The following is an 8,568-nucleotide window of genomic DNA, read 5'->3' as shown; positions in this document are numbered from 1 at the left end:
TTGAGACAATCTAATTAAAATAAGACTTAACACTCTAAATTCCTGACTAATTTTGATTATGTTATGTGCTAATTGGGAGGGATGTCCTTTGAAAACATAAGTTCAAATTAAATCACTACTTTATCATTGAGCTATTCTGAAATATTATATATTTTTAAAAGTTCTATCATCTACACTGTATTTAACATAGAGCATGTACTGAAACTCTTGATAAGGATCCAGCAGTTTTAAACTAAAATGTCCCAATTCCTATTTCTTTCTGTACCAAGGTAGATTAAAGTTACATCATCTGTCATCTTCATTATTTCAGTTTGTCTATGAAATATCAATTTGATTATTTCTAATCATGCTGGTACCATCACCTTGGAATCCTGAATCCTCAGAGAATTTTCTACTACTTTTTGTTTGTTTTTGATTAAAATCGATCTCTAACATAACTTTTAAATAGAAGTACAACTTACTTCTTAAGAAGGCTTCCATGTGAAATGCTAAACTACTTTATCCTTAATTTATCCTATCCTATCCTTATCCTAAAAGCATTTATTCTTAAATGCTTTCACCTTTTCATCTCTACTGAAGTAGGCTGAACAACAAATATGGTATTAGAGATAAGAACTCTGTTTATTGACTACTCCATAAATGACAGAAACTGGTAGGTGTTTTATGCAAATCATATAATTTTAGAAACAATAATGTGATATAAAATTTATTATCATTATGCATAAGAGCAAATGATAGCTCAGTGAAGCTACTAGAAAGAAAAATCAAGAAGACAATCCTATTAATAATTGCATCAAAAAGAATAAATTGCTCAAGAAGAATTTTAACCAGTGTTGTGAAATATTTCTATTCTGAAGTATAAAACATTGATGAAAGGCATTGAGTATGATGCAGATATATGGAAAGATATCCTGGGTTTACGGATTAGAAGAATTATGTTTTTAATATATCCATACTACCCAAAGTTATCTATAAATTTAATGAAATCCCTGTTAAGATTATGACATTTTTCACAAAATTAGAACAAATAATCCTAAAATTTTATGGAATCACAATAGATCCCAAATAGTCAATGAAATTTTCAGAAAAAAAGAACAGTGCTGGAGATCTCACATTCATTTACTTCAGACCATATTATAAAGTTACAGTCATCAAATCAGTATGGTCTGCAAAAAAAAAAAAAAAAAGACACTGAGATCAATGGAACAGAACAGAAAGCCCAGAAACAGTGCATGATGCCTAAGTAACTTCAGTCATGTCCAGCTCTTTGTGACCCTATGGACTATAGGCCACCAGGCTCCTCTGTCCATGAGATTCTCCAGGTAAGAATACTGGACTGGGTTGCCATTCCTTAGCAAACAACTCAATTAAAAATTGGACAGAGGGCCTGAATAGACATTCCCCCCCCCCAAAGAAGACATACAGATGGCCCACAGACCCATGAAAAGGTGCTCTACATCCCTGATCATCAGGAAAAAACCAAGCAAAACCACAATGAGATACCATGTCAAACCTATCAGCATGCCTATCATCAAAAAGACAGTAAATAATACATGTTGGTGAGAATGTGGGGGAAAGGCAGCCCTGGTGCACTGTTGATGTGAATTTAAACCGATGTAGCCATTGTGGAGAACATCATGGTGATTACTCAAAAATTAAAAATAGAACTATCCACACAATCCAGCCATTCCACTCATGAATATTTATCTAAAGAAAGCAAAAACACTAATTTGAAAAAAAATAGATGCACCCCAATGTCCATAGTAGCATTATTTATAGTAGCCAATATATGGAAGTAACCTAAAGTCCAGCAAGAGATGAATGGATAAGGAAGAAGGGGTGCCTGTATGTAGGCAATTGAGTATTACTCAACCACGAAATGAAATGAAATTTTGTCATTTGTGGAAACATGATGAAGCTGAAGGGTATTATACTTAAGGAAGTAAGTCAGACAGAGAAAGACAAATGCCAAATGTTTCACTTATATGTGGAATCAAAGATAAAACAAATTTAACAGAACAGAAAGAGACTGACAGATACAGAGAAGAAACTAGGGGTTACCAAAGGGAAGAGGAGTTGGTGGAGGGTTAAAATAGGTGAAGGGGATTAAAAGATATGAAGCAATATTTTTAAAACAAATTACTTAGGGAGATGAAAATGTCAGAGTAGGAAGATGCTGAGCTCACCTCCCCCAGTGAATACATCGAAAACACATATACCTATGGAACAATTCTCACTGAAAACAAATTGGAGACTGCCAGAAAGATTGCTATACAACTAAAGGTGTAAAGAAAGATCCCCTCAGAGTCAGGTAGGAAGGAAAAAGAAGCAATCCGGTAGGGAACTTCAGCCTTAGGAGGGGACACTGAAGAGGGGAGAGGTTACATGGATTCAGAAGTCCTCTCTGGGGAGTGAGCAGTTTGAACCACATATCCACCACAGTCCTAGAGTCTAAGACTGGGAAAACAAGTTTCCTTGGCTGACTTAAAAACCTATGGAGCTGGCAGCAGGGCTTTGGGAAACTTATACTCTGTGAAGAGCATATATACTTGCTTGCTCCTGAAACAAGGTGGAAGAAGCAGATTGAGACTCCCTGGGACTCTGGTCATTTTCCCATACTGGCCACATGTGTTCCCTGGCCAATGTCAAGTGTTCACTTCAGCCCCTCTTGCTCCATGGTGCAACTCCCAACTAGGGCAAGGGGATAAAGTCAGTTAAAATCTGGCACTACATCTGAACATGGTAGGGGTGGCCTTTGCTGGTGGTACTCATAGAGGTAGCATATCAGGTCCAGTCTTGAATACTAGTGTGCCAGAGCCCCCCAAGAACACACCCTGGCTTGCAACAGGTGCCCATTCTGGCCCCTCTTACTCCAGCTCTAGCCCCTTCTGGATAAAGGTGTTGATGATGAGAGGCAGGGAGAGCACACACTTAAACGGAACAGGAAATCAGATATAACCTGACCCTCAGTGCTTCTTCTTCAACACCAAGGGACAGTCCATATATTGATGGGGCTGTGTTGGCCTCTGACCATAGAAAAAGCCCCAGCTTACATCTGGCTCTGATTCTAGCCCCTTCATCTCCAACTGCCATCCCACCAAGTTGATAGCCGCCAGCACAGTCCAGGGGAAATAGGATTTGTACTCACTTCTGATCCAGATCTCTGACCAAAGTCACTAGGCACATACAGACTGTCTAGTGATGCACCCACACAAGACAGCCTTCAAGACAGGGATAGATATGACTGTTTCACCGGATTTCATAAAGACAGAAATTTAAGCCACAAGAAGATGGAGTAATTTGTTTCAAATCAAACAAAAGAAATTTGAACAAACAACTAGTGAAATGAAAATAAATAATTTAACAGATAAACAGTTCAAAATATTAGTAATGAAAATGTTAACTGAACTAGGGGAAACAATAGATGAACAGAGTGATAATTTTAACAAGGAACTAGAAAATATGAAAAAAGAAAACTATCAGAGTTAGCTCTTGTTCAGTTGCTCAGTTGTGTCTGACTCTTTGGACTGCAGCATGCCAAGCTTCCCTGTTCCTCATTATCTCCTGGAGTTTGCTCAGACTCATGCCCATTAAATGTGTGATAATATCTAATCATCTTATCCTCTGTCATCCCCTTCTCCTCCTGCCTTCAGTCTTTCCCAGCATCAGGCTTGTTGCCAATCAATCAGCTCTTCACATCAGGTGCCCAAAGTATTGGAGCTTCAACTTCAGCATCAGTCCTTCCAGTGAATATTCAGGACTGATTTCCTTTAGGGTTCACAGGTTTGATCTCCTTGCTGACTAAGGGATTCTCAAGAATCTTCTTCAGCAACATAGTTTGAAAGCATCAGTTCTTTGGCATTCTGCCTTCTTTATGATTCAGCACTCACATGCATACATGACTACTGGAAAAATTATAGCTTGACTATATGGGTTTTTGTTAGCAAAGTGATGTCTCTGTCTAGGTTTCTCATAGCTTTTCTTCCAAGGAGTGAGTATCTTTTAATTTAATGGCTGCACTCACCTTCCGTGGTTATTTTGGAGCCCAAGACAATAGTCTGTTACTGCTTCCACTTTTTCCCTATCTATTTGCCATGAAGTGATGGGACTCAAGCCATAATCTTAGTTTTTTGAATGTTGAGTTTTAAGCCAGCTTTTTCACTCTCTTCTTTCACTTTCATCAAGAGGCTCTTTAGTTCCTCTTTGCTTTCTGCCATTAAAGTGGTATTATCTCCATATCTGAAGTTGCTGATATTTCTCCTGGAAATCTTGATTCCAGCTTGTGAGACATCCATTGTGGCATTTCATTTGATGTACTCTGCATATAAGCTTAAAAAGCAGAGTGACAATATACAGCCTTGGCATACTCCTTTTTGAATTTTGTACCAGTCCATTGTTCCACGTCCAGTTCTAAATGTTTCTTCTTGAACTGCATACAGGAGGCAGGCATTCCATTCCAGGGGGTCTGGTATTCCATCTTTAAGAATTTTCTACCGTTTGTTGTGATCCACACAGTCAAAGGCTTTAGCATAGTCAATGAAGCAAAAATCGATGTTTTTCTGGAATTGTCTTATTTTTTCTACGACCCAGTGTATGCTGGCAATATAATCCCTGGTTCCTCTGCCTTTTCTAAATCCAGCTTCCACATCTGGAATTCTCAGTTCAAGTGCTGTTGAAGCCTTTTTTGAAGGATTTTTTACATAGTCTTTCTAGCATGTGAAATAAATGCAATTTTAAGGTAGTTTAAACATCGGTATTGCTTTTCTATGGGATTGGAATGAAAAATCACCTTTTACAGTCCTGTGACCACTGCTGAATTTTCCAAATTTGCTTGTATAATAAACGCAGCACTTTAACAGCATCATCTTTTAGGACTTGAAATAGCTCAGCTGGAATCCCATCACCTCTACTAGTTTTGCTTGTAGTAATGCTTCCTAAGGCCCACTTGAGCCATGCACAGGATGTCTGGCTTTAAGTGAATGACCACATGATCATAGTTATCTGAGTCATTAAGCACTTTTTTTGTACAGTTCTTTTGTATATTCTTGCTACCTCTTGTTAATATCTTCTGCTTCTGTTAGGTCTTTGAGCATTTTTTGTCCTTTATTGTGCCTATCTTTGCATGAAATGCTCCCTTGATATCTCCAATTTTCTTAAAGAGATCTCTAGTCTTTCACATTCTATAGTTTTCCTCTATTTCTTTTCATTGTTCACTTAAGAAGGCTTTCTTATATCCCCTTGCTATTCTTCGGAACTCTACATTCAGTTGGGTATATCTTTCCCTTTGCCTTTCACTTCTCTTCTTTCCTCAGCTATTTGTAAGGCCTCCTCAGACAACTATTTTGCCTTCTTCCATTTCTGTTTCTTGGGGATGGTTTTGTTCACCGCCTCCTTTAAAATGTCATGAATCTCTATCCATAGATCGTCAGGCAACCTAACAGGTATAACCCCTTGAATCTGTTCATCACTTCCATTGTGTAATCATAAGAGATTTGATTTAGGTCATACTTGAATGACCTAGTGGTTTCCCCTACCATATTCAATTTAAATTTGAACATTGTAATAATTGATGATCTGAGCCACAGTCAGCTCCAGGTCTTGTTTTTACTGACTGTATAGAGCCTCTCCATCTTTGGCTGCAAAGAATATAATCAATCGGATTTCGGTATTAAACATCTGGTGATGTTCATGTGTAGAGTCGTCTTTTGTGTTGTTGGAAGAGGGTGTTTGATATAACCAGTGTGTTCCCTTGGCAAAGCTCTGTTAGCCTTTGCCCTGCTTCATTTTGTACTCCAAGGCCAAACCTGCCTGTAAGGATTAAAGACATACATATCCATTAATTATAATCATAAAATAAAGGATCGTGAGAGAAGACACATGGGCATAGTAAACAAGTTAAACAAATATGAAATATCAGTCCAGTTAACAGGTTTTGAAAATATATATTTTATATAGTATGAGAAAAATAGCATAGCATGTAAAGAAAAAAATAATTTATTTCTATCTTTAATAGTTATGCTATGAAAGGTATTGCTAAGCCATGAAAGATGCCAAGATTCTTGGCTGCCAGAGTAGAGTAATTCAATCCAGGGCCAGTGATAAGGCTTGATTGCTCAGAGCTTTTGTGTAATCAATTTTTATCAAAGTATAAAAGAGATAGAGAAAGCTTCTGACATAGATATCAGAATAAGGCAGAAAGAGTGCCCCCCCTGCTTGTCTTCAGCAGAAAGTTATGGTGATGGACAGGGAGGCCTGGTGTGCTGCAATTAAAGGGGTCGCAAAGAGCCAGACACGACTGAGTGACTGAACCGAACTGAACTATATACCTACTAGCAGGCTGCTAATAGAGAAAGGAAATACCTCAAAACTCAGATAGAGGCAATAGGCCTCTCACCCACAACATGCATTTTGAGACAACATTGGCTCAAGGTGAGTCATCCTGGGCCATAAAACGATTGACATGAAAGGCAGGTTTCCAAGCAAATACATAGTCTTATTAACATAGATTAGGAGAATAATTGTATGAGTAAAACATCCTGGTTTGTTAAGCCATTATCAGTTCTAGTCTTAGTTGGAACAGACTTGAAGAAAGATAGTTCAGTTCAGTTCAGTTCATTTCAGTTGCTCAATTGTGTCCGACTCTTTGTAACCCCATGGACTGTAGCACACCAGTTGTCCTTGTCCATCACCAATTCCCGGAGATTACTCAAACTCATGTCCATTGAGTTGGTGATGCCGTCCAATCATTTCATCCTCTGTTGTCCGCTTCTCCTCTTACCTTCAATCTTTCCCAGCATCAGGGTCTTTTCAAATGTGTCAGCTCTTTGCATCAGTTGGCCAAAGTATTAGAGTTTCAGCTTCAGCATCAGTCCTTCCAAGGAATATTCAGGACTGATTTCCTTTAGGATGGACTGGTTGGATCTCCTTGCAGTCCAAGGGTCTCTCAAGAGTCTTCTCCAACACCACAGTTCAAAAGCATCAATTCTTTGGCACTCAGCTTTCTTTACAGTCCAATTCTCACATCCCTACATGACTACTGGAAAAACCATAGCCTTGACTAGATGGACCTTTGTTGGCAAAGTAATGTCTTTTTTAATATGCCATCTAGGTTGGTCATAACTTTTCTTCCAAGGAGTAAGTGTCTTAATTTCACGGCTGAAGTCATCATCTGCAGTGATTTTGGAGCCCCCCCCCCAAAAAAAAAAATTCTGCCACTGTTTCCACTGTTTTTCCATCTATTTGTCATGAATTGATGGGACTAGATGCCATGATCTTTGTTTTCTGAATGTTGAGCTTTAAGCCAACTTTTTCACTCTGCTCTTTCACTTTCATCAAGAGGCTCTTTATTTCCTTTTCACTTTCTGCCATAAGGGTGGTGTCATCTGCCTACCTGAGGTTATTGATATATCTCCTGGCAATCTTGATTCCAGCTTGTGCTTCCTCCAGCTCAGCATTTCTCATGAGTACTCTGCATATAAGTTAAATAAGCAGGGTGACAATATACAGCCTTGATGTACTCCTTTCCTGATTTGGAACCAGTCTGTTGTTCCGTGTCCAGTTCTAATTGTTGCTTCCTGACCTGCATACAGATTTCTCAAGGGGCGAGTCAGGTGGTCTGGTGTCTAGGGTAAATACCTAGTTCATTAACATAGCTTAAGAAAAACATTTCCATAAGGAAAACTCATTGGTTAGCTCAAGGTTTGAGAAAAGTCAAGTTCAGGTGGAACCAGGTGTCATCATTGCAAAAGAGAATTTTTTAAAAACCTCTTTTTAATTTTGTATCAACTCAGTTCAGTTCAGTCACTCAGTCGTGTCCAACTCTTTGTGACCTCATGAATCGCAGCACGCCAGGCCTCCCTGTCCATCACCAACTCCCAGAGTTCACTCAAACGCATGGCCATTGAGTTGGTGATGCCATCCAGCCATCTCATCCTCTGTCGTCCCCTTCTCCTCCTGCCCCAATCCCTCCTAGCATCAGAGTCTTTTCCAATTAGTCAACTCTTTGCATAAGCTGGCCAAAGTACTGGAGTGAGAAGGGGGAAAAAATCTGGCACTTGTAGCTTTGTTTCGTCCTTTTGCTTAAGAAGGATATAAAAAATGCCTTGACACTTGCAGCCTGTTTTCTCCTGCCCCTAGCCTTCCTGCCTATTATCCTCTCAGCTGGTATGCTAAAACTCCCCCATAATGTGATTCTGTCTTTATGTTGGTATGGTCTACAGTCCTGTCAGGAACCTATGTGTGTTCTATCTTGTTTATTCATCATTTCTACTGTAATTGATCATAGCCATGTCTCCAAACAGCTTGCCATCACATCTGCATTTCAGCAGTAAGTGGGATCAAGAGGAAGAGGAGTGAAAATTCCATTTTTCAGAGTATGACCCCTGAAATTTGCACAGGTATCTCCATTTACATCCTTTGGACAGAATTTTGGCACATGGCTGCAACATGTTGCATGATTGGCCAGGTATAGACATACATAAAGGGTTTAAAACTGTAGAAGTGGAGAATGCTTAGTTACTGTGAACCTTCTGTTGAAGATCAAATAAAAAATATCACAAAGACTATTTG

This window comes from Bos javanicus, chromosome 5 (assembly GCF_032452875.1).
Source record: "Bos javanicus breed banteng chromosome 5, ARS-OSU_banteng_1.0, whole genome shotgun sequence".
NCBI classification, from domain to species: domain Eukaryota; kingdom Metazoa; phylum Chordata; class Mammalia; order Artiodactyla; family Bovidae; genus Bos; species Bos javanicus.
This window is presented reverse-complemented; position numbering follows the sequence as displayed.